This window comes from Typopeltis vanoorti, chromosome 7 (assembly GCF_054136105.1).
Source record: "Typopeltis vanoorti isolate ZY-2024b chromosome 7, IOZ_Tvanoo_1.0, whole genome shotgun sequence".
NCBI classification, from domain to species: domain Eukaryota; kingdom Metazoa; phylum Arthropoda; class Arachnida; order Uropygi; family Thelyphonidae; genus Typopeltis; species Typopeltis vanoorti.
This window is the reverse complement of record NC_143555.1, coordinates 80,893,895-80,921,779: the sequence shown is the minus strand read 5'-3', so window position 1 is coordinate 80,921,779 and position 27,885 is coordinate 80,893,895. Positions and strand designations below refer to the sequence as shown.

The 27,885-nt window shown below is 35.9% G+C and overlaps 1 protein-coding gene across 5 annotated transcripts in view; it reads right to left on the bottom strand.

Annotated features, from left to right (window-relative positions):
• spict (magnesium transporter spict) overlaps nucleotides 1-27,885 on the bottom strand; it is a 326,495-nt gene that overhangs the window by 208,866 nt on the left and 89,744 nt on the right. Inside the window, exon 1 of one of the 5 annotated variants that reach the window (XM_090395991.1) lies at nucleotides 16,544-16,617. The exons of the other annotated variants lie outside the window; for them this stretch is intronic. The gene's annotated coding sequence lies outside the window, so the exon portion shown is untranslated. Of the gene's footprint in view, nucleotides 1-16,543; nucleotides 16,618-27,885 lie in introns of those variants that run through there. 5 annotated transcript variants of the gene reach the window in all.

The following is a 27,885-nucleotide window of genomic DNA, read 5'->3' as shown; positions in this document are numbered from 1 at the left end:
TCAACAAAAGAAAATATGCATTTGTAAACTTAAATGAACAAAGATGTGTGCTTTTGTTGTTGTGTTTTTCCACAGTGAATTTTTTACTCAGTTATTCTGATTAGAACTTGATATTTAAATCCACAACTTTATACCTCAATGCAATTCTGATTAATTATTTAAAAAAAATCAGTACTGTGAAATTAATGCCAGGAACGGGGGGGGGGGGGGGGAGTGTTGGAAACTGATATCCGTGTATTGATTATTTTAGAAATTGTCTAATGCTACCTATTGACATTGTTTGAGTTATCTGAAAACAATTCGTTCACATAATCGAAAATCCGAACTGTTAGAATTTGGTTGTTTTACAGAGAGATAGCAGATAATTACCCAAAACGTGACTTAAACTCTTAAAGTTTGGTATAGAAAAAATGTTTGTACTTTCCAGATAACACATATACAAATTTTACCTTTCCCCACACAAAGTAAGATAAAAACACACCAACAGTATATCCAGCAGCATGTGAAAACATGTTGTTGAGTCATCTGCGCAAAAGGTTCATTTTTGAAGGAACGGTCAGGGTAGGGCATGGTAAGTGTAAACAGTACTATAAGAAAATACCATAGAGTTGAGTGACTTTAGACTTAAGGTAATCGTTCATCCACTGCAGCTGCTGTTTTGTGTTTTTGGTAATGTAAAAATAATGGGTGAGCCACAAAATTCTTTGAGTTTCTTTGTGAAAAGTTCTATTGTAAGGAATTTTGTAACAGAAAGTTAACATAAAATATACGATCAGAGCTAATAATAATATTAATAATAAATAACTATTTATTTGTGGTGCCATATGAAGTAATCTAAGAAGAATGAAGGAAAACGATTATAAAAAATCGACAGCAGGTGAAAAATACAAATTTTCAGTTATCATTAGGATAATTGATTGCCAATTTCTTTTGAATAAGACTTCAAATTTATTTCCTAAAGAAATTTGTATTTCTGATGGAATTATTGTAAGATATGCATTGACAAAATTACCTTGTAGTTGGAAAGAATTACCTGAAAGAGTTAAAAAACAGAATTCTTGGTTACTAAAATATAACCATCAGCTGAAGTGGGAAACTGGTTCTCTATCTCTGGACAAACTAAGAAATTGGATGATAGAATCAACATGCAAATATCAAATATTACTCACCAAAGGAAGAGAAAAATCAAAAGCATCAACCAGGTTAATAGGGAGGTCTGTTCTTAATTTAAATGAAATTAGATGCCCAAAACGTGAAAACATAACGTGTACTTTTAAATGCTTTTGGAAACATAACGAAAGATTCTGTGCTTTTAATAATTCTCAGAAGTATATGTATTGGTTTCAAAAAAATAAATATGCAACTCTTAATTTTACTACAGTAATAAATTCCCAATGATCACCAGATGAATAACTGTCAGATGAGAGTCACATTGTCAAACATCACATGATGGTAATTCCACAAGCATGGGAAGAAGCTTTGAACAACAGTGCAAATTTAACAATAAGAAGATTAAGGAACAAAAAAAAATAGATTGTATTTTTCACTTTATTTCTGTATGTTACATTCAATAAATACAATTTGTAAATAATATTTCATTCAAATAAAATGTGTAAATTTAAATGATCAAATTGGGTGTCGTTGATGTGTTAAACAAATTTAAGTAAGACCATAACATTTTTTTTTCCTTGTGAAATTTCATGCCACAAACTAACCAGAGATTTATTTTATTTATTTTTTTTGACTCACTGAATTAAAAGTCTTATTTGTTCGTGCAAGCCCTCAAATATTTCAAGAAACTGGAAAGACTTTTATTGGGATTATATTGATCAAGTGCATATAATAAACAACTAAGTTATACCAACTAGTTTCACCAAGTCTGTTGGCATCTTCAGGGTACATAACTGATGTGCGGCACTAAAAAGTAAAAAACTGTTACAAACTATAATCAACCGATTCCAATTATCGTTTGTAACAGTTTTTTACTTTTTAGTGCCGTACATCCGTTATGTACCCTGAAGATGTCAACAGACTTAGTTGGTGAAACGAATTGGTATAACTTAGTTGTTTATTATATGCACTTGATCAATATAATCCCAATGAAAGTCTTTCCAAGCTTTTTGGTCAAGAAAATTAAACTTTTTTTAACATTTCAAGAAACTGTCAACTCTTGGAAGCAAAAGGAATAATCGGGTATTAAATTAATAGCCAGAATTTTAGTGGCGAAGATTTCACCTGAAAAGTTACAATACTGTAAGAATTTGGCTATTTTACAGAGCCACTTGTTAATAATATTACAGTCAAATAAAAGGTAACATAGAAATTAACAAAGTATATATTACAGAGCTAATATTTATTGAAATAATAAGAAATAACTATTTATTTGCTGTGCTGGCAAAAGAAATTTCTAAAAGAATATGCAAGGGTGAGTTCAAAACCTTGATTGTTGCAAATATCTGTTACTTAAAATTACTAATGCTAAAGAAAAAAAAAAATAAATAAATAAATAAATTTCAGTTACAGAAATAGGTTAAGAATCACGGGTAAAATTAATAGTCAATATTGGTTTTAAAAATTAAATGTAAACATTAATTTACTACACCAATAAATTCCCACGGGAACGAACAATGAATAATTTTAGGATATGTGTCATCACAATCTTGTGAATGCTAATCACTTAGTCATATGTAGGTATTTCAGAAACATCCAAAGTTGAGAAAATGCTACTTTTTGAACAATACCACAAGTTACAGATGTGACTCATGTCATCTTCATGAAAGACCCCTTTGAAGAAAACTGCTCACTGGGGGATATTGCAATGACGAAACCACAGCATCTACGGTCTGTAATCTAAAGGACGAAGTACTTAACGAGTTCACGCTACAGTATTTACAGAAATTTCATTCTTTGTGGTTTTTGTGTTTGTGTTGTGGTGTGGATATAAAATTCAACTATTTTTTTTTTTTTTTTTTTGGAATATTCGTATTTAGAAGAGCCATTCTGGAAAGCTGTAAGTAATTTTAAATTATCATTAGAATTTCTAGAATACATACAAAAAGTTTTGTAATCCATTTAACTGTCTGCTTATTTTAATTTCTTTATTTTAAATACCGTAAAGACACCAGCATATAATTAAATTATTCAGAAAAGCATAGTACCAAGATGTTCCCATTCTGGAAAGAAATGTAAGTTAATTTTTTTTTTTTAACTTAAACATAACAATTATTAAACCAAAATAAAAAATGATGGTACAACATGACAAAATTTCATGCCGGCTGGGGTGTCTCCCGGTTAAACAAGGCCCCCGTTGTTTTCGCCAGGGAACCAGGGTGAACAGCGAAAAAGTCAGCTACTGGAACAAATCTGAAAACAAACCCCAACTCAACATCACCAGAGTTAAAGATCGGTACTATCAATGTAAGAAGCCTTAATGGCAAAGAAATGGAGCTAGCTGAGGAATTAGATAAGTAACAGATCGACATAAGAGGGGTGACTGAAACAAAAAAGACCAAAACTGGTGAGATCTTTCTAAGCAATAAATACAAAATGTTATATTCAGGCAATGACAATCAAGGAAAAGAAGGAGTAGCCATAGTATTCAACACAAAATACGAGGCTAATCTTCTTGAATGGCGGTCAGTCTCAAGTAGAGTAATGTGGGCAAATATAAGAATGGGGAACTGGACAATGAGACTTATTTGTGCCTATGGCCCCACAGAAGGTTCTACTAAGGTAGAAGTGGAGGAATTTTTTGACGCTCTAGAAAAAGCAACTAACACAATGAAAAAGGAAAAGTTGGAGCTTGTTGGGATCTAAATAGCAGAGTAGGAAATGATTGTGAGACATACAAAAATATTTTGGGAAAATTTGGAGAAAAGAGCAAAGCTAATAATAATGGCAAATATCTGTTGGATTTCTGCTCAGGACATGGACTGGTTATTACTAACACCATGTTCCAACATAAAAATGTGCACAAATTTACATGGAGAGAAGAGGCTAGGAATAAGAAAAGTCTCATTGACTATGTTATTGTTGATAGTGATGTCTTCTCCCTGAGTGTACCCAGGACACCAGAGTGTACAGAGGATTTGAAATTGGAAGTGATCACTATTTAGTCTTGAGCAGGATAAAATTGAATTTAATATTGAAAAGAATAACATGTAAGAAAGTTTTAAAGAGAATAAAAGTTGAGCAGCTCTCAGATGTGAACTGTAGACTAAAATACACAAAGATTATTGAAGAAAAAATGAAAGAGTTTGAGAACTGCAATCAAACTTTGGAGATTCGGTGGCAAACTCTGAAGAAAACATTGATTGATTCTGCCAGAGAGGCATGTGGTGAGGTTGTCTGTAAGGATAAAAAAATCAGAACTCCCTAGTGGACAGAGGAAGTTAAAGAGGCAGTGAAGGAAAAGAAGAAAGCATATCAAAAGTTCCTGGCAAATAAGTCAGCTTTTACTCTTACAGAATACAGAGACAAATGTAAGAAAGCTAAACAGTGTGTAAAACTAGCTAAACAAAAGTCATGGGAGGACTTTGGCAAGAATATGGAAAATAAATATCAAGAAGGTGGCAAAATATTCTGGAGGTTGTTGAAGAAGCTTAGGAAAGAGAGCTGTAAAAGGAGTTAGAGATGATAAAGATGACATGAAAACAGGAGAAAAAGATATCCTTGAAGTATGGAGTAATTACTTTGAAAAACTGCTAAATGAAACAAGCAGTGATGACAGCACAGTGATAAAAAACACTGACCAGGCATGCAGTCAGGAATACATATCCATATTTGAAGTAGAAAAAAGCCATCAAAAGCTTGAAATGTGGAAAGGCAGCAGGAGTAGATGATATTCGACCAGAAATGCTGAAGTATGGTGGTATAAAAGTCTTACAGTGGCTGCTGCATAGTTCAGAAAGCCTGGACAGAGGGACGAATTCCCGATGATTGGAGTAGAGCTCTCATAGTACCCATATATAAAAAGGGAAATAAAACTGAATGTGAGAATTACAGAGGTATTTCCCTACTGAGTGTTCCTGGCAAGATCTATGCCAGTATACTTGAGAAACGGTTGAGAAGAATTGTGGAAGAAAAGCTTGGTGAAGAACAAGCTGGATTCAGGCCAAATAGAGGCTGTCAGGATCAGATCTTCACTTTACGACAAATAGTCGAGAAAGCATGGGAATATAACAAAGATCTGTATTTAAGTTTTGTCGATTTGGAAAAGGCATATGATAAGGTGCCAAGAGAGAAGCTATTCAATACGCTACAGTTATATGGTGTCAATGGGGAATTATATCAAGCAATACTTAGTCTTTATTTGAGTTGTAAGTCAGCAGTTAGAATTGAAGGAAGTACAGGAAGATGGTTTAATGTTAAATCTGGTGTGAGAAAAGGATGTACATTATCCCCTCTGTTATTCATTATCTATATGGATCACATTATGAAGGAAAGTGGTATTAAACCTGATATCAAAATTGGAGATGTTAATGTCAGCTCTTTGCTTTATGCGGATGATGTTATACTTCTAAATAAATCCACTACAAGTCTGCAAGATTCTCTGACTAAATTGAATTGCTGCTGTAATAGGTATGGTATGAAGGTCAGCAATAAAAAGACAAAGACAATGAAAATAGGCAGAATCATTGAAAATGTCAACTGTGTTATGAATGGAGAACCTGTGGAACAAGTAAAACATTTCAGCTACTTAGGCACAATTTTTACTGAAGATGGTAAATTAAATATAGAAATAGACAACAGAATCAGCAAAGCTGGTATGGTGGGAAGTCAATTGAATATATTCATATGGAAGAAGAGAGAAATTAGTCAGAACACTAAATTAGCTGTATACAAGACAGTGTTCAAACCAGTTTTAACTTATGGATCTGAGAGCTGGGTCAGAAGTAAAACACTTGACCAAAGACTAGAGACCGCAGATATGAGAGTCCTGAGAAAGATTAGAGGCGTGAACAGAATGCATCAATGGCAATATCATATTAAAAATGAGGATATTAGGAAAGAACTTGACATTGTCAGCATCCAGGAATGCATTAGCAGAGCTAATCTCAGGTGGTATGGTCACTTAAATAGAATGGGAGAGGAAAGATTAGCAAAACAAGTGTTCTATGCCAGGTTGGCAGGAAAACGACCCAGAGGAAGACCAAGATATAGGTGGATTGATACAGTACAAAGTGCCTTAGAGGATAGAAATATAAGATCTGATAATGTTGGAGTCTTTACAAGTAACAGACTGATTTGGAGGAATATTGTAGATAAGAAGTTAGTAATTATGTAATTTTTTCATGTAGTACTGTCATATCCTGTACACCCCTTGAGGGAACATAGCAGGAATTTGATGATGATGATGATGATGAACATAACAATTGATAATTGTAATTTCAATAATCAATGCTCGTATGTTTCGGTAAGCGTAATTCTAATACTGAATAGTTTTTTTTTCGTAAGAATAATCATAGGGTACATATTAGAGTATCAACATGGATACAGTTTTCATGTCTAATGTGTATGTGTGTTTGAGGGACACCAGCTTATAATTAAATTATTCAGAAAAGCTCGAAACACAGCCGCTAGACTCTACTCTACTCTAAAAATTCTCACCCTTTAACAGGAAAGAAATACCCCAAAATGTATTGGAAAATTTGTACATCCGTCTATATAAAGTAAAAAATGTATGTTTGAGTGACATTGGGCTATAATTAAATTATTCAGAAAACCTCGAAACAATGCCGCCATCACGACTGTACTCTACTCTAAGAATTCCCAGCCTTTAACAGGAAAGAAATACCCCATAATGTATTGGAAATTAGTACAGTTATCTATACACAACCAAACAAAACATGACGGATGTGTGTCACCCTGGGAAAATTCCAATATATCTTATCTCAAAAACATCGCCCACAATTCCATAGCCAAACAAAAACACCATGTGATATCACAAAGAGACATATGTTCCCCAGAAATTTCCAAACACATAATGTAACAATTCTTATCTCTAAATATCACCCACAATGCAATAAGAGAACAGCGAAATTCCAAACTCTATAATAACAAACATTTTACAACTAACAAATGACGTCAATCAATTATCTACATGTCATAACAACAAGCATTCACGTCACGATTCCTCATCGTATCTTGATCTGGTCAGAAGTGTCCTGCCAAGCACAACACGATTCCTAATACCCTAATATATCTCCCTTTCCATTCAAAACAACGTCACTTATTTACAACTAACAAATGACGTCACTTATCTTCATCTGATAACAAACATTCACGTCACGATTCCTTATCTATCTTATCTTGATCTGGTCACTAGTGCACCACCAATCACAACACGAATCCTTATCTCTATCATCACCCATAATGTGATACGCGAACCAAAACACAAGAACTGAAGCCAATGACACATATGCCCACAGGGAAATTCCAAACATTCCATACCCATGACGTCATCAACCAATCACATCACGATTCCTTATCTTATCTTGATCTGATCACTAGTGCCTGGTATACTACTATCCACGAATCTTCAAAAGCATTAGAAAGCATACTCTCAGTTCATTATCGGAGCAATAAGAAGTCGTGGATGACTCAAAAGTTGTTTGAGAATGCCTTAGTCAACTATCATGCGAGTGAAATAAAAAGCTATTGTGTGAAAGAAAACGTAGAATTTAAAATTTTATTATTTCTAGCTAATGCTCCAGGTCATCCGTCTTATACCGGTGATTTTCACAAAGTTCAAGGTCATGTTTCTCCTACCAAACACTACTTCATTGATCCAACCGATGGATCAGGGAGTTCTTGCAATGTTTAAGGCTTATTATCTAAGAAGTACTTTTTCACAAGCCATTTCTGCTACTGAAGGAAATGACCAGACTCTCGTGCAATTCTGGAAAACATTAAATATTTATCATGCTATTAAAAATATTGCTGTAGCTTGGGACGAAGTGACCTCTCAATGGCATATGGAAAAAGACATTAAAAAGGTTTGTGCACGATTTTGGAAGTTTGTAATAGTGGGTCTAGCAAACAATCTAAATCTCGAAATGAATGATGACGAGACATAATTCAACTCATAGAAAGTTCCCCTGAAGAGTTGACTAATGAAGAATTGGTCGAACTGGAGGAACAAGTGTTGCAGAAGAGGAAAAACGAGAAAAGGAAGAGGGAAAAGAGAAACAGGAGAGGTAATTAAACAATTTACAGTGAAGGATCTTGCAGAAATGTTCTTTGCAGTTAGCGATGTACTCAAAATGGCTCAAGACATGGACCCCCAATGTTGAACACTACTTAATAATACAAACGAAAGTACATGATGCGTTTGCTTGCTATGAACAAATATATGATGAAAAGAAGAAGAGGAATAAGCAAAGCACATTGGACATTTTCATCAAAAGGACAAAGGTTACACCAGAAGAGCCAAAGCCTGATCGTTCACACAGGGACGGTAATGAAGATGTGATTGTGGAGGAAGATTTGGGTGATTATTCTGATGTTTTATAGTGATGGTAACACACAGTACAGTTTTATAATAAGATTTAAAAATTATAATGACAGTGTACTTATTACGGTTAAGTCCCTAACCCCTATAACTCTGTTGATTTAATGTATCGACTTACGTCCTGCCGGATGGAACGGAACCCGGACGTAAGTCGAGGGATGACTGTACTGTATTAGTATTTGTAATAATAATAATGCAAACTCATACCCCCCCCCCCACACACACACTTCTTTATACTCCTTTGCATATCGATCACAATTTTCAATAACTGAATTAGCTTTTGCTATTTTTACAACAAATATCACTAAGCTTCTGCATATGGGCATGCACTGGTGGGGAAAAGGCGCATGGCAAGGTGGCAATGGAATTTATAGAATTATTAAGGAAAAATAACCTGAAACAGGATGTGTTTTTTTTTGGGGGGGGGGGGGCTCGGTTTGAGAGTGCTGGATCTGGTATTAGCAACTGAGGAAGTATCCATAACCATAATGACACTCATATTTTTCAATATGCTGAACACTTTCAATTCTTTTATCCCAATATTCACATCAGCCTGTGTCACATCTGCATCTCCGATCTCGGAAAGTGATCATGCAGTCCTGTTCTGGGAGACGCTAAATTTCAGGAATTTTCAGTCAGGAAAGAGTTTATGTGGAATTACAAAAGGATTATGACAAGCTCTGGAAGCAGCTTGAAGCATGCCAAAGGATAAGAAGCTATAAGGAAATAATGTCAGTAGCGCATGGAGAGCAGTCAGCGATTGTTTGAGAGAGGCAGTATCAGGAGGATAAACCAAGTCGGGGTTAAATGGATGAGTTGCAATGTAAAGCAGAAATTCAAAAAAGAAAATATTGTGAACAGAATATAAAGAAAATGTGATCGGCATTGCTCAGGAGCAATATAAAGGAGGACCAAATTAGATTATGAGAGACAGTTAAGTAGGCCAAAGGGTCAAAGGAAATCCTAATGAATTTTTTCGTTATGCAGCAAGTAAGAAGAATGATAATGGAACAATAACCAATTAGTGCTGATGGTCAGAGAGTGAGAGAAGCAAAAGAAATAGTTGAGTTGCTAAGTGATCAGTTTGGAAAGGGGTCAATAATCCGGGTGAAGACTGAACTTGCCGATGTGAGAATTGAGATAGATGAATTAGATGTTCAGTATACTGAAAACATGTCAATACGAAGTTGTTTAATCTAAGTCTGGGCTCTGTCAAGGTTCCAAAGGAGTGGAAAGAGGATAAGATAGTTGTATTACATAAAGGTGGCTCCAAAACATAAGTAGAAAATTACAGACCAATCAGTATCTGAGGAGTGGTGGTACAGTATTGAGAAGGTTAGTTGAAGGTAGAATTCAGGAATAGATGGATGAGATGTTCTATGGTCGTCAGCACGGCTTTGTAAAAGGTAGGACCTGCCGTAGTATTTTATTCACATTTTATACAGTGACGAAAGATGAACCCAGAGTCCTTACTAAAATACTCACAGAAATAATACTGTAGGAGCTCAGAATATCTACTCCTTCACCCTATGGAAGCAGGAAATTTTTAGTCTCCATAAGGAACATCGATTTGAGAAATAATCTTCTCGAGGGTTTCTCTGTACAAGGGGAACCACATAACACGAAGCATGGTAGGCAAAGTGAGGATCCTTCAGATCGAAAGGTTCCAGATGGAATATCCTATGTGGGGAAAAAAGTGCTGAACTCCACTGCTGTTTAGACAATACATGCATTGAAAAATCAAAGAGTTGGCCCACCTTTGGCCATAATTACTGCTGTCTCCTTGGCACACTTTCAATGAGATGCTGGTAACTAGTTGCAGGTATATTTTTCCATTCCTCCTGCAAAGCAGTGGTCAGTTCAAACACAGTGGTTGGAGGTGTCGTTATAACCCGCTTCCGACGTTCAAGTTCATCCCAAAGGGCCTCTATAGGATTGACGTCGGGGTTTTGAGCTGGTAACTCCAAATTCTGTACACCCATAATCCTCAAACCATGTCGAAATGGAGCGTGCTTTATGGTACAACGCGCGTTGTCGTGCTGAAACAAGAATGGCCTGTCTTTGTAAAACTGGTAAAGTGCAGGCAGTGTGGCATTGTCTAGAATGTCATGGTACTTTGTGCCATCCATGTTTCATTCGACAACCACCAACGGTCCGAGTCCATACCACGAAAAACATCTCCAAGACCATGAAACTGCCGCCGCCACCAAATTTAACATTTGGGATAACACATGCTGGCAGATACCATTCAAATGGCAACGATCATAGGATTTAAAAACAGTGTAGGTGATTTGTCACTTCATACTACTCGTTTCCACTGGTCTAAGGTCCATCGACGATGTTCTTTGCATCAAGCAAGTCGCTTACTCGCATTCGTAGTAGTTATTAAAGGCTTGTATGCAGCAGCCCAGCCATGGAAAATAAACGTACAGTTCCTTATGAACGGTATTCGTGCACACCCACACCCCTGTTGACTTGTGCAATTTCTTGGTAATGATTTGTCAGAGGAATGACGGCACTCACGGGTGACACGTTTCAGAGCTCTCTTGTTCCTTTCCTTCAATTTCGAGACCTTCCTGAAAGTTTCTTGGTAGTCGTAAATCCTTTACGTTTCCATTTACTAATAACGTGGGTGTTGCAATTTTTCTGCAATCGCACGCACGGACAGGTTGCTGATATGGCACCCTATAATAACACCTTGTTGTAAGTCAGTACCATGCTCATGAATAGACGATATACAGTACTGTACGACATCTGATGAGCTCATCCGCGTTTTAAAGGAATTCTGGCACACGCGATCTATTGCAATGTTCCATTTTTGTTGCGGAATGAGGGTGTTCGGACACTTATTCCCTCACAGGATATATTAAGGTCGGAGAAAATGTTTTAGTTCAAGCCTTTGGGAAGTGGGAAAGGTGAGCAACATCGAGCGAAGCATTTCTAAGGAAGATTCCACTTGGTTCTCTGGGGAGATAAACTTCAACGTTGGACATGAGGTTACCAGTGCCTAAGTTAGTCAACATCGGCAAGACAAGAGTGATGGTAAATTACCCCAGGGTAAACCAACAATATCTATGCTGCAGCTTAGTTAATCATCACATCTCAAGCCAGACCATGATAAATAGCTGTCCGCCACGCACTTTCGCGGAGAGAGAGAGAGCATGGACACCAATTGAAATTACTATATATAGGGTTTCTATTAAAATTTGCGATCTCCATTTTACTTCCAACAATTTAGTGACAAAATAAGGCAAGCAAATTACAAAATTATATGTTGCAGATACAATGAACCTTTCTACGAGCCAAATGAGTTCTATGTTCAAATTGCTATTATAAGATAAGCACTTCCAGACCCTTCAAGGTGAACTTCCTTTGTACCTACCATACTTTTCCTTGAACACATTCACCGAAGAACCAGTGAGAATGTTCACGTGGCAGCTTGTACTGTGCGCCATGAATAAACATGGACTTCACATGTTTCCCGACTTCACCCTTGCTAAGCTTTTAGGAATAACTCCGAGAGTTCTCCACGACTTGCTATGAGCTGCAAAATTTTCCCTGTATCTATATTGAAGATCTCCTTACTAGCTTGGATGAGTATGATATTTCATATCTCCTCTTCTTCTAATTTGCAAACTTTGAAGACCACACCTTCATTCTGCTTCATATGCATAGTTCCACAGGACAGGTATTATGTTGGTTAGCCAGAAATGAATTTTTTTTGAGCGTCTCTTCATCTCCATGAAAAGTAGGTGATCATATCCGGGCACAATAGTCTGGATAAAGTCTTGTAAAGTGGAATCATAACTTTCTTATTCTTGCAAGTGAGCGAGTGAGTACTTTACAATTGCACTTTCAACTGAGTGAATTCTGTATTCACTCAGTCTGCAATGTCTTCAATCCAAAATGCAAATCCTTGCAATAACCCACATTAAACTGACATTCCTTAACATTTTCTCATAGATTCAGTCTGTTCAAGTCAGTCTGCAAGGGTTTTGCATCAGATACGTCTCTTATTCGATTTAACTTTGCATCATTCACATGTAATTGAATGTTTCTTCCCCAGATCATCCCAATGACATTAATATACTGGTTAAACAAGTGTGGCACAAAGACAGAACTCCACTGGCCGTCTTCCTCATTCTCTTAGATTCAGCTCCTTCATATTGCTCTTTGGTATGTCAGACAGCAATTCTCTAATTCATGATAAGCCAATTTTATATACCAGTCCCTTTGAGTTTGTATAATAACTTGTGTGGTATTCTCTCAACATGACTTGACAAAATCCAAAACGTATCATGTTACATCAATTTCCCCTTAAGCAACTCTGCTATCACTCCATTGTAAAAGTGAATAGATCGGTAAAGCAAAAGTTATTTTAACAAAGACATGCTGTCCTCTAAAGCAGGGGTTTCCAAACTACGGCCCGCGATATGATTTTATCCGGTCCACCAATTGGACTAATCTTTCAATTAAAAAAAAAAAAAAAAAACATGGGGTGTTGATAGATTTCAAATGCATTAATTAAAATTATGTTCAAAATATATTCCCGAACAGCAAAAAGTAACCGTAATCCAAGTTACGGTCTTTCTGACTAAAATGTCGGTTAAAATGGACTAACGAAGAAAAAATTTTTAAAGAATTCAGAATGAAATAAAAAAGTTACATCCGAATAAACTTTTTTTATCAACAAAAAAAATTTATGTCGCACGAAATAAGAACACTTAAAAAAGTCGGTAAAAACACGGTTAAAATGAACTAACGTTTCAAAATCCGTTTGACTGTGTTGTTACTGATGTCCCAAGTCAACTTCAAATGGAAATTATTGAACTTCAAACAAATGAACATATTAAAGATAAATACAAGGAAGGAAAGTTGATCGGTTTTTATAAATTTTTGAACTCTGAGCAGTTCAAAAATTTGAAGAAATTTGCTTGTAAATTTATCTCTATTTTTGGGACAACGTATCTTTGCGAACAAACTTTTTCCCGAATGAAATATATCAAGTCAAAATACAGGGCAAATTTATCTGATGAACATTTGAAATCGCTACTTGTAATTAGCACTTCAAAATTTGAACCTGAGTGTAATAAGATTTTAAAAACGCAAATACAGTTACATCATTCACATTAATGGTTTTATTATAATTTGTGATAAAAATATGATCATTTGCTGATCGTATTCGTTGTCATTAATATACGATAATTTAATCTCACATACTCTGTAATCAGTTTTTATCTGCTTTAAATAAAACTCATATATCTAGTTCTAGAGTTTTTTTATTACTACGGCCCGCTGAACAGTGCTGAAGTACCCAATGTGGCCCTCGCGGTGAAAAGTTTGGAGACCACTGCTCTAAAGGATGAGTAAATAACAACCTTTAATTGATCTGTTAAGGAAGTATACTCAACCCATCTATTTCCTCTGGATTCTACTTTTCTATTCTGTATTCACTAAGGTTATCCTTATAAAGTCATTCTCCCTTTTACTCGCCACACAGCGAAATAATTCTCTCGATTTCCCTTGACCTGTACAGCTAATTTCCTTTCATAGTTGGATTTCGCATTCCTCATGGTTGTCATTTGCTCGTATTTTGCACGACCAAGGCCGATCCGAGAGTATCCGATGCCCATAGGCAAAGAAAATTTAGGCGCCCCTATACATTGTCTCTCTCTATATATTTTGTCATACTCACACAAGCATACGTACACCTACGCATGTGGATATTTATAAAAATAATATCATTATGAACATTAAAAAAATTATTAATCAAAACCAATACATTTGTATATAAATATGATTACTCCTAATATCTGTATAGCAAGAAAATTATTACATCTTAAATACAAAAATTATGAAAAATTAATCTTTCGGGCTCTTGCTTTGGCAAAGTTTGGCCACACATGTTCTTCAGTCGCTGTAAGAATGTTAGATACACAAGTATCAAAACTATTAGCCATCGGACTCAACTGTCATCTACGAAAAAGCTTGACCGAACTAATCTGAAATCAGTAGAATGCCGGCGTGGGGATGATGACAAGGAAAGGGAGCGAAGAGAAAGACCAATCAGAGGTCTTATTTCACGAATACTACCAATCAGAATCCCTGCCACTGCAATTCTATGAAAATTCCCACGGCATTCTTATACTGATTTAGAATAAACTGAACTGAATTAACAAGACGACTCTGTGAGAAAATGAATGACGTAATCCCCAACTTCTCAGACCTCAGAGAGCACAAAAAACAGGACTTAATCTAAAAATCAACAGAATTAAGTCTATAGGGAATGAAGATAAGAAGTGAGAACAGTCGGTTAGTTGCGACCACTGATTGTTAGTTTGAGGGAATACCCCGGAACTTCTCCGCTCATCTTCGGACAGATGCCAGGAGAAAAAATCTCTGCACTTGAGGTTAAGTATACAAAGAGCAGGGGAGTGGAAGAAACAGAGAAAGGCGAAAATAATGTGGGATCATCAGCGAAGCATCAGGATGGCTTGATTTATTTCAGTTTTTTGTTATTAATAAAGGTTTTACTAATTTTTTTCGAAGGTTGTAATTTTCCCCCGAACTATGTAGCAAAATCTGGCGCCCCGAAATCTTAGTGCACCTAGGCGATTGCCGAGGTTCGCCTAATGATAAAACCGGCCCTACGCACGACACAAGTCCTATTAACATTTTCTTTTTATGTAGCTTATATTTTATCAGATATAAGCATGAGCTTTATTATGTTCAAATGTGATCGTTAAGGTCTTTATATAAAAATGTGCTCTTGTAGAGCATATTTTTCAGATTGTATCGAATAATTTCCATACATAAAAATGCACGAAAACGTATGCTCTTGTCTTATGTCGTTTATGCATTATAAATAAATAGAAAAAAACAACTGCAAAGAGTTAATTTGAATGTTAATAATACACCCAACTCTTCGCAGATCTTTTTCTATATATGTATAATGCCTAACGGCATTTATAATGTAAGATAAGAAAATACGTTTTTATATACTGATCTGCATTTTTATCTAATGACCATTATGGCTAATATTTTCATGACCTCGCACTCTTCAGGGATTCATAAAAATGTGATACTATGAAAAGGGAGGTGCAATTATATCTGGAATGATGCTAGCTTATGACGTTGAAACCTTTTTTTTTTCCTCTCTGGAAATTTTGAATTTCTATTAGAAATATAACGACTTAACATATTTTAAAACTCTTAAGTCATTTTAAAAAGCTGATAACTGCAAACATAACCTAGCTGTTGTTTTTCTGTCATAATTTCAAAATATGGTAGCAGAGGCATTAATCCAAGCAGTTCTCGAAATACAAAAATTGAAATAAATTCAACTCCAAGTTTTTTGAAACCAAACCTATTTAGATTTATTATTATTATTATTTTAATTTGTGACGTAAACATGAAACAGCAATCAGAAAGAAACTTAACGAAACTTTTTTGGAGGAGGTTAGAAAATTTCGCGTAATCTTTTTACATTTATTGTAAAATGATTATAAAATTATTTTTAGTGTTTTTTTCTGAAAAAAAAAATCCATATTAACCAGGCAACTATTTATAAGACCTAGTTCTGTCTCCCATACTTGAACTAATCCTGAAATATGTTTTATTATTATTATAACAGTGTCTCCGTGGAGTCAGAAGACTCATTTGCTGGAGACCCTACATTTACACATTAACCATTATTCACACAATACCTATCATACTTTTTAAATTCATTAACAGACGAAGCATTCACAACCACCTCTTTCCACACATTCACCATCCTCCAAGCCAAAAAACTAGTTTTAACACCCTTGTTAACCACACTGTTACACGCTCTCCAGGGATGATCCACCTCCCTCCCTCGTTCTCTCCCTTCTTGCACTGTTCAGAAAAAAAAGTCATCATTATTCTTACGTTTTTTCTACATTCAATAATAAAACTTACTGTAATAAATTATTTGCACTGAAATGTTAATCTATCAAATCATTTGGATAGATCACTATGTTTATTACACAGTAATAAATTAAAGGACTGCACCTTTAAATTCGATGAAGCTCCTATATTTTTGTCTCTTACTGATAGGAAAAAATGTTCTTAATACATACTTCGAAAGCATTTATTACTGCATATCACTAACACGCTACCAAGTGCCGCGTGGAACATTGCTTCACCGAAAACAGTCACTCACAACATGTGAGCAGAGATCACCAGTACAATAACTTGAGAGTTATCTTACAAATGTGCAAAGTGCATCCTCAAAACTTACTCTTATCGTTGATACAAACACAGTTCACAAAGCTAATATTCATTGCAAATACTATAGAAATTTTCACTAAGTTTGCATTCTAATTCAAACAAATCAGGAAATGATCGTAGACAATCATACAGTGAATTTCATAATAGTATTCTTGGATAGCAATACAATTTATCACAACTGAACGTAGAACCATTTTTAAATATATGAAATGCAGTCTCGCCTAATTTTTCCAATAAAATGGCGCTAGTGAAAACCAAAGTTGACTAAAATATTAATAAATACATAAAAATAACTCCTCTAATACCTGTTATTTTTTCTAAGGAAGTAGGCAGAAGATATCGGAAACAGAAACGTTTATTAAAATCCGACTAGCGGAATTATCCTTTCGAACTGATTTGTCAATAAAAAAAAAAAATTAAAAAAAAGTCCAAAATAAGAGATAATGACAGAGAACTAAAAAGAACGTTTCATCAACCAATTCCGAACATAAGACTAAGTCATACAGGATAGTAGTAAATGGAATTTTTCATTTTATGGAGGATGGGGAAAGGATGAAATGGCATCGGTGGAAGTCGAGAATCAATGCAGTGAAGAAGGGGCGAGAACGAGATTTCTCTCTCATACAATAGTGAGTGATTGGAATGGATTGCTTTAGGAGGTTGTGAGTGCAGTAGTGTGAACGAATTCAAGAAAAGGTATGGCAGCTCGACCCATTTTTCTCTTATGCACTGTAGGCGTATAATTTGGTTTTGTCTAATTTTGTCGCCTACCAATGATTGGAATGCAATCAAAGTTGAAAGCTGCCAAATTTTCACAGACATTCTAAATACTAAATTGTATTTGAATTCCATCCAGCCATTCCGATATTATTACTCTCAGTATGATTCATTTCGCCAATAAAAAAGATCCGATCGAAATTGGCCGTGTGCAATGTCCGAAATATTATTAAAACTCATCTAACTCAGAACGGAGTTATTTTCGAAACGTTGTGTCCATACAACTCGCGCAATCGAAAAACAAAGATTTTAAGGATTCAAAATATTGAATTTCAATGAAGTCCGTCCGACAAAATGGAAATTCATCGAGTTGGCAGGATAGATATGCTCATTCGTTTAGGAAAACGCATCAAAAATTATGATTTTTTTTTCCCTGTTAGTTGACCTGAAAACTTTTTTTTTTTTTTTAAATTTGTAGAGAGTAGAGTAACCACGGCTACCTTAAATTGCCACTGAGGAAAGGGGGGGGGGTGATACTATGAAAGAGAAAGAACGGGCCTTTAGAAAGAACTCAAATCACAAAAGCGAAGAATATCCTCAAATATTTTGGTCATTCACATTAGAAATACATCAACTTAGTATATTTTAAAACTTTACATCTGAAATTTTTATAATTTTTTTTTTTTAATACTGAATATACTCCGGCTATTTTATTTTCATATAAAATAAAAATAATTTATCTGAAAAACTTTAAGGCAAAACCGAAATACAACTAGAGTAATTCGAAACTTTTTTTTATTATCATATTTTAAAGGGAAAAAAAGTCTAAAAATATACTTAAAAATACCGTTGTTGGTGACGATGGTAGATGGCATTGATGGTAGTAGTGTTGTAGTAGAATTATGTAGTAGTGGAAAGGGTGAGATGTATTTAGTGAAGTAGAGTGCCTTCCTGCGATGAGTCCTTGGACTCCCTGGAGGTGTCATGTAATAATAATGTTTACTTAATATTACTATTCGAAACACCTCTTGAATTCAAGAAGTCCACAGAAGAAGGGAAATTATAAACCGATTCGCCGTCTACTTCACCTTGCAACACTTGATCCAGCATCTCTTCTCTGAACAATTTATGTCTCAATCATATTTCCACCAACATGAAATGAAACAAAATAATCATTAATAGTTCCACTAATAACTTCTCTGGTTCCAACCAATGGAGTAATTCTCTCACAGTCATTCTTTCCTGAGAATCTAGGCAATTCTCGGGGAAAGCATATTTTAGCCACATAGCTAAAACATATCAGAGACCCCCCCCCCCCACGGCTATATTCCTTTTATACTTTACTTTCTCTTCAGCTTACACTTTACAGGCTTTATGTACGAGCAACAGTTCACTACTTTTGTGTCTATATTTTTCCGATAACATTTCTTCGGTAATTATTTGCCGGCCTGGATGACTGAGTAGTTAGCGTATCCGCTTCCAGCCAAAAGGCTGTGGGTTCGAATCCCGCCGTGGGCATGGATATTTGTAATTGTCTGCGAAAATACCGGTGATGGGCAGTATATGGTGTAGAATGTAGATTATGGGGTTTGCTGTAGTTGGTGGAGACGGAGAGTAGTTGTAGAGTAGGTGCCCTCCCTCGATGAGTCTTTGGACTACTTGGAGGTGTCATGTAATAATAAAATAGCAATCACTGGGCACCAAATTTCTAACTTTTCAATGTTTTTTTTTTTTCTTTCACAGTTTTGGTGGTTCATAAATAGTAAACTCTCGATTTAAAGGACTATTAGGGGCTAAGGGTTGTCCGTAAAATCGAAAGTCCGTTAAATCACAAATCTTAAGAATAGTACTGAAAGTAAAACACTTTCAGTGGTACAGTATTAATATATTTTAATGAGGACATTTTAATGTAAATACCATTTTACTGAGGATTGGGCTTAGAAAAAAGCATCAAGTTTCAGTTGCTTCCCACTTTTATACTGTTTCTGTTTCTTAATAATTAACTATCGAAATTGCCGGAAATGTTCGTAATAAGCAATCACCTCTGGATATGAAGATACACCCATGAACGAGATGATGTTGTCCATGTGTTCTCTAACCACCGATAGTTTCAGACCAGCTGAAACCGCTTCTTCTTCCTTGTTGTCAACCTTCTGATCGCCTAACATCTTCAGCAATCTCTACCTGGCTGAGAATTTGGTAGCCTGGGTCGATATCTAGCCATTGTTCAATGTCATTCTCACTGACATTATCACCAGATCGCATCAAAGTTTCACGGAAATCAGAGGTTTCAAAACCTCTCAAATCGTATTCTGGTTCACTCCCGTTCAGTAACTTGGTCCAGCCATTAGCCAATGTTGTAGTTCTCCTTCCAAGCGACAACAAAATTAAAGATGGCCGACTTGATGTTGTATGCGCGCAAATTTCGAAGTGTCCTGGCTCCTCTTTTATCTTCTTTGGGATCGTTTTCGTTCTCCAAGACAACCATAACCTCTTCAAGAAACTTCTTATACAACCTCTTGCAGGCAACAATGACTCCCTGGTCTATAGGCTGTATTACAGAAGTGGTTTTTGAAGGAAGGAAGATACATTTTATTCTTCCATTCCTACTAATCAACTTCTTAGCATTAGGAAGGGCTGATGCATTATCAAGAAGTAAAACAGCTTTTACACCTTTAAGAGAGATTTTCAGGCCTCTTCTTGGTAGTTTTGCACTTCAGGTATGAAGTGATTGAAAAACCAGTCGGGAAAAAAATGTCACTTGTAAACCAGGTATTCGTTGAGCTGGAATAGATGACAGACAACTGGTTCATAACATTCTTCAAAGCGTAAGGCTTTCGTGCTCTTCCGACTACCATTGGCTTGAGGCAATGCGTGCCATCGTCATTGGCACAAAGTAGAGCTGAAATGCACTCCTTGTTTAATTTTGGGGCAGGCGTGGTAATTTCATGTTTGTTAGCGTGGGTATTTTCAGGAACAGCACGATAGAAAAAGCCGGTCTCATCTGCATTGTAAACTTGAGACAAAATAAGGCCCTCAATGACTTCATTGATGTATTTTCTTGTTCAATATCGGCGCTCAGTGCTTCACGACATGTTTGCCTGTTCGTAATGCCATGGAATTACGAAAGCGACAAAGCCACCCATCACACGCCTGGAACTGTATGCTCATGTGTTGTGCCAGATTTTCAGCAGCCGACCTTAGTTCAACACCACGCCAATAGACCGCTGTTGAACGAACCACTTGTAAACTCCTTCTTCTAAATTCTTATGCTTGGCCAACTTTACATGTTTCTTATCTGCCACTTTTGGAGCTCTCGACGCTATATTTTAGCGAAAACTGAGTAAGTTTGTCTTTATTTTTGTATGTCCGAAACTGTTTGCTTTTTCACCCCATAAAGTTCACAAGCATGAGCAACAGATGCACCACTTTCCAACTTATTAACTCAAGTTTCTGTGCTATTATTATTATATGGGTATCTCCATGGAGTCAGAAGACTCATCGCGGGAGACCCAAACTATCAAAATAATATCTATCACACCAGTTCTTAAACTCATTTACAGACGAAGCACTCACAACTGAGTCAGACAATCCATTCCATTCATTCACCACTCTCCAAGCAAAAAATCTAGTTCTCACACCCTTGTTAACCACACTTTTCCTTAATTTCCAGGGATGACCTCTTGTTCTTCCATCACTATCACAACTGAACTATTCCCTTGCATCAATCTTATAAAAATCTAAGCAATTTAAATGTTTCTATCATATCTCCTCTTCTCCGCCTATCAACTAACCTCTGCAATCCACAAGCTCTCAATCTATCAGTGTAAGAAGCATTTTTTACACCACTCAACAACTTAGTCACTCTCCTCTGAGCCCTCTCCACCAATTCCTCATATCCAAGGAATCCAGACGACCAGACTTGAGCACAGTAATCCAAATATGGAAGTATCAACGCCTTATAAAGAGGAATAATAACCTCTTTATCTCTAGATGTTCTCGTCGCGACGGGAGGAATCTTTATCTGGACGATTTTCAATCGAAAGTGAGTTAATTGATCTCATACGAAGGTAGCAGGGTGTTTTCTCTCGGAAACTCGGGTTTTTCATCCCGCATACAGACAAATTGGCCCTTCGGAAGACACGCAATTTACAGACATAGAATACTAGTTGTAGTGGTGGAGGTGGGCGGTAGATGGCGTTGATGGAGATGATTCGTAGTAGAGGTTCGATGTAGTGGTTGAGACAGTTTTTATTATTATTATTCGTGACACCTCCAAGGAGTCCGAAGACTCATCGTGGGAGGACACCTAGTGTATAACTCTCCGTCTCCACCCTACCGAACCTCCAATACCAATCAACTACATCAGCGCCATCTACCGCCCACCACCACAAGAAGTATCTTTTGTCTGTAAATTGTGTGTTCTGAAGGGCCGATTTGTCTGTATGCGGGATGAAAAACCCTGCTACCTCCGTATGAGATCGGCTAACTCAGTTATGGACTTTTAACTTCAGTTGAAAAAGTCCATATAACGATTCCTCCCGTCACGACGGGAATCGAACTCAGGTCTTATCCAATCGAAGGGCGCAATGTACCGTCGTTCTTCCAATTGCGTCACGGAGGGCATGTAAACATCATTCCTTATAGTCCTTATAAGGACTGGCTTAAAGGGGCGAAGCAAGAATGCTTTTCATCTTCCCTGTTATCTGTAGAGGACAGTGTAGGGATAAGGTGTTATTGAGCTATTAAAGCTCTGATCATGGCAGAATTAATCACCGCATCTCATGGTCGTTCGAATCTTTTCATTTGCCAAATTGTATGATCTTCAAGACACATAATATAATAAACGCACCACAATTCCAAAACTGACCAAGGACCATGAAAAAAGGGCGGACTTTCATCAGTTGCATCTTTTGCTACCCGATTAATACTACCACTCAGGTCATTTGTGTCCACCATAACTATCATCTTTTCTGCATTTTGCCCTCTCTTTATTGCTAAAGTCACTCTCTCTCTATCGTCAAGTTTACTCGCTTTCTTTTAACCCCAGACACATTAACTGATATTAATAATGATTACTCTAGCAACAGCATAAACACCGTGTGTTTTGCCTAGCAACGCTATTCAACTATGCTAACGAACCAAAGCACATGCACGCGTGCGAACTATTACGAGTGTACGAAATATCACGGATATACGCGAATGTACCCGAAGACGCAATTTATAAACGCTTCCGATTAACCATCGTATTATTTATTTATTTTTATTAATTATTTCATTATTTGTATTTATTTGTTAAATTATGTCCGTTAAATCGAAATTTTACTGTAATAATAATTATTATTATTATTGCTCAGTTTTTTTCTCATTCATTTGACCCCCCTTTTCTATTCATCCGCGCAGATTTAGGTACACAATTTGTTACTGCTATCATGCGATATTTCTTAAGTTCAAATCTCGTAATGTCCGCGCACCTCTCATGAGCGCAGGCCCACATGATCACCAACCGGTGGTAACGATGACTCCTTGTTTACAACCTGATATTACGCGAAGCTATTATCTTATGTAAGAAACAATAACGTTTCTTACATTCTGTGAAAGAAACGTTATTGTTTTAAAAATAAGTTACTCAAGCTTAAAAATAAGTTACCGCAAAGCTTAAGGTAGAAGGCTTCAATAAATTCAAGACAAGTAGATATAAAAATATTTCTAGGATGCACACAAAATTAATTTCGTGTGAATTCTGGGAATATTTTTATGAAGTGGAAAGATAACAAAGATATTTCTGCAATTTTTTAACAGACATTTCAAATTTGGGCTTTTTATGATTTCAAATTCTGAAGCACGTTTAATTATTATTATTATTATTATGGAGTCAGAACACTCATCGTGATTTATGTTGTTTCCCTTTCACTAGCGAATTAACAGTAATAAAAATTCCATACCAGTTTATGACCAGAAACAAGAGAATTCTGAGTGATAGTCTAGTCAACACATAAATAACATTAATAAATATTCAAAATTATGCATTGGTAATCAAGGTCTATCTTGAATGAAGTGGGTGTGGCCTTCGCTCCTCTGCCACTGATAAGCTAATAGGATCCATTCTGACATGGATTTTTTTTTTTTTTTAATTTCCTTTCCCTTTTTTTTTTTTTTTAATGATAATCGCAACCTACAAAAGGTTACAGCGCATTAGTACTTTGGTAGATGAAAGATCAGATAATCTGGGAACCCTGCTCTAGGGACCATTTTAAGCCACCTCAATCATATGAGCAAAGTGTTTTCTTAGTGAGCAATGAAATTCGTCTGCCATCTAAGGACAACAAACATCGGTACAGTGGGAGTCAATTGTGGGTCGATTCTCACTGTAGCATCAAATGTTTTACAAAATATTCGAGGATGTATGTACAACATTCATGAAGCATGAATGTTTGTAAAACTCAAAATTCTCTGCTTTAACAAATGTAAACAAGCAATTGACAGAAGACTTTCATTGTCTAGTATAATGCTGACTACGTTCCTTTTAATCGCGACTTAGAGTAGCATAAAATCATATTTCGTCTTTCACTTCACAGTAGGATTCATAACTATAGTAGAATGTAAAGAATGTAACCGCCATCAATCATAGTAATATGTCTCTCAGGTGTACAGAATATTATAACAGTATTACACAATTAAGTTTATATTATTACTAGCTTCCTATGAAAGATTTTCTTTCGAATTAAGCTGTTGTCAAATCTCAAATATTGTCAAGATCTTAGATTTTGGTGTATTAATACTATTACTACTAACCGCATCAATCTACCCAGATCTTGGTCCTCTAGTTATCTCATATTTCTACTGGTAGGTATGCCCATTCAGATCCAAAGGACGGCCCAGAATTAGATGGATAGACAAAATAAAAGAGGACCTGAAAACCAAATCACAACAAGCGACACCAAACTGGACAGAATTGTTCGGACTCTCCCAGAACAGACAGAAGTGGAAAGAGTTCATTCGGCCTCATCATCATCCACATAGATGATGGAAGAGAAAAGAAGAAGGTATGCTCATTATCACAACAGTAATAGGCTATGTGATTTTTCGCAACATTTGTGACGTGTCCTTCTGGGGCCTGTGCCGACCATCACCTTGAAATCCAAATCTCATCCGCTTCTCGAAGCACAGTTCCATCAATCATCAACACACTACACAGTATTACATTTTTGCACTTATTAATGTTAAAACTACAATCTACTCACACATCCAAGCTAAAAGTCTAAATCTTTCTGAAGGGAATTCATCACTCATAACTCTCTCTAACTTGCACCATCCGGAAACAATTGAATATCCTCTGTCAATATTCTAGAGAAATGTCATTAACAATTAAGTGAGCAGAACAGAATCCCAAGATGAGGCTTAAGAACAACTGTCAAAATACACTGTTATTAGTCATATAATTCAAGCAGGATATATATATATATCCATGCCAACTGTCTTAGAGAATCCTGTGTCCATTAATCCGATCCTATATTTTATTCCTAACCAATATCCCTAATACGTATATTCTTTAGTCATATCTACAGATAAGCATACAGACTAGTTGATAATAGGAAACATCTGTCACAGAACTGCTTTTGTGCAGTGAACTATTTTGTCTTCTTTCTACTCCTTTTGACCATCCGTAGTGCATGCAACTCTCATTAAAAAACCTAATCAAGGGTACAGTGAACAACTTTGCACATTGCCTCAAAATAAGTGCTACATCATGTAACATCTAGCACCTTTGATACAATAACTATATTAATATTATAGATAATGTGTTCAACAATACACATTATTAATTGATGGATACGTCTGCTTGCAATTTTAATTTCATTTGCTATCTCCCTGGCCAACTAGGCAGGTAGATAGCATTCTACTGAATGACGTTTCTAAACACCCAACTTAAATTCCATCCAGCCTAAGAAGAATGTTGATACGTTTTCAATTCTGCAAATGAATCGACTGAAATAAACTGAGATAATTTGACAATTCCTTATAAAAACAAGTGAACCGAGTTTATTTATTTATTTTTGGCATATCTAATATACTATACATGACTTTGTTTTGAATAATTTCGAATTAAAATTTAAATAATTTTTCAATTAACACTACAACAGCGTGAAAAGCAACAATCATAAAATTATTACCAGAAAATCTCGGAATAGCTTTACAATAAAGTGAAACATTTAATTTATTTAATAACCAGTTAATTACACTTTTATCCTCTTCATTAGGTGCGTTTCGTAAAACTGTTCAAATAAATCTGTCTGTTCAGGCATCAGGCTGAAAAGATTTGATGGATATTATTACTGCTGTCCAACGTTCGGATAAGTCTCGTATTCTATCAGCATTTTTTTTTTTGTGTGTGTGTGTGTGTGTGTGTGTGTGTTGGTTTAGTCAGATCATTTCAGCAGCAACCTCGTCAGTGGCAGTGAGCGCTTCCTGCGGAGAGGTTCTTCCAACTTTGGGAAGAGAATGAGGTATGTAAGTACTCGTCAATTCTATGCATGGGATAAGGAAGCACTTGCCATTTATATTTTTTCAGAACATTTGATATTTTACGTGAAACATAAACCGTTGCAGGATATCTGAACTCAGTTCAGATATCCTGCAACAATTCTTCCTCCATTTTAAAGTCTTGTTTTATGAAAGAAAAAAAGCGAGCACACGACATTTGACTCAGAACGACATCACGATGCGCCCTTTCGCTGAAAAGACATGATTTCGATTGTACTCATGAAGACAGGAATTTTTCGTGTCAGGTGTACAGAACTATTGAAATGACGCTCGTCTATATTTTAGTCAGACAAAGAAAAAAAATAAAATAAAATAAAATAGGATAAAATTAATCGAAGGGCAAAAGGAAAGTTTTGCGAGTAAATAGCTAAAGAAAAAAAATCCGATGCTAGCAATCTTGACAAACTTTATGTAAGGGTATGCGAATATGTCCAAAAATTAATTAGTCTGATGAACTGATATATATCGATAAGCATACTGAAATTGGGTAGCACTGATGTTTCTAGTTCTCTCACCTACAGAATAGAGACAAATGTTTGGACTATTTAATACCAGAATTTGCACCGTTAGACTTATAAACGCTGAAATTTTATCTGGACCTGTATTTGACTAAGAGAAAATTGAAGGTTTTTAAGACCAAAGTTCAGTAAACAAAATGAGTAAACATTTAACAGTTCAGGAATTCACAACCTTTAGATAAATTTTTCCTGCGAATTAGGTTTTAGTAGCATACTATATTCAAAGCCATCGCGACAACGCCGAAGAAAAAAATAAGCTAATTATCATAAACCTCCAACAAGGTTCATTTCGCGAGGTCTGCTCTATGCGAAATGTCAGCACTCACAAGCATACACTACTTTATGCAATTCGAAGAATGGTCTTCGCTGAAAAATCTTTCCTGCGTCTGGTCAGCAAATACTTAATTATTATATCACCTTCTTCTAAGAAATTCTGCAGTTTATATGCTCTCAACCTAACGAAATATTAATTTCATTAACATTCAATAACTGTTAAAGAAATTCCCATGTGCGTTGGTTTTATTATTATTACGTGACACTTCCAAGGAGTCTAAAGATTCATCGAAAGAGGGGGTATCTACTGTACAATTCTCTGCCTCCACCATTCAATCCATCAAATACAGCAAACCACATCATATACACCATATAGTATTTTCACAGACAATCACAAACATCCATGCCCACGGCAGGATTCGAACCCGCAGCCTTTTGGCTGGAGAGCAGATACGCTATAACCACTCGGCAAACCAGGCCAGCAATCTAGCCGGTTCATCTCATTATTTAACAGTAATAATAGTTTACTCGCTAACAACTATATCTATTTACTTCTTATTTCGGAAAGTCAGATTCTATTCGCTGAAAAATCTCCCCAGCGAATCCGACCAGCAAATACTTTTCAACAATTATTATATCTTATATGTAACTATGTTTAACTTGGATACTGAATATACTTAAATTTGTGTGTAAATTTCTACATCAGGTACAAAACACTTGATTTCCAATTTTCAAACATGCCAGCTGTAATCCATGCCTTTTCGCTGGCCCACCAATAAATAGGTAGGGTGGAGTTGTTGAGCCATTTCATAGGAAAATTTTAATTTTCTCTTCGAGAGAAATGGAGTTTCTTTTCAATGTTTCCCCCCCCCCACCCCATTCGTTACAGTTTTAGTGGCCATTACTAGAAAAATTAATTTTTTACATAAAACACGCATTACATATTGCATGGAACTCACCAGAAAATAAAAAGTGCTCAGCTTGAGATTAATACACTTATGATTTTTAATGCGCTTTCCTGGCAGAAAACGAAGACAACTTTCAACAATAAACACTTTATACGGTAAATAC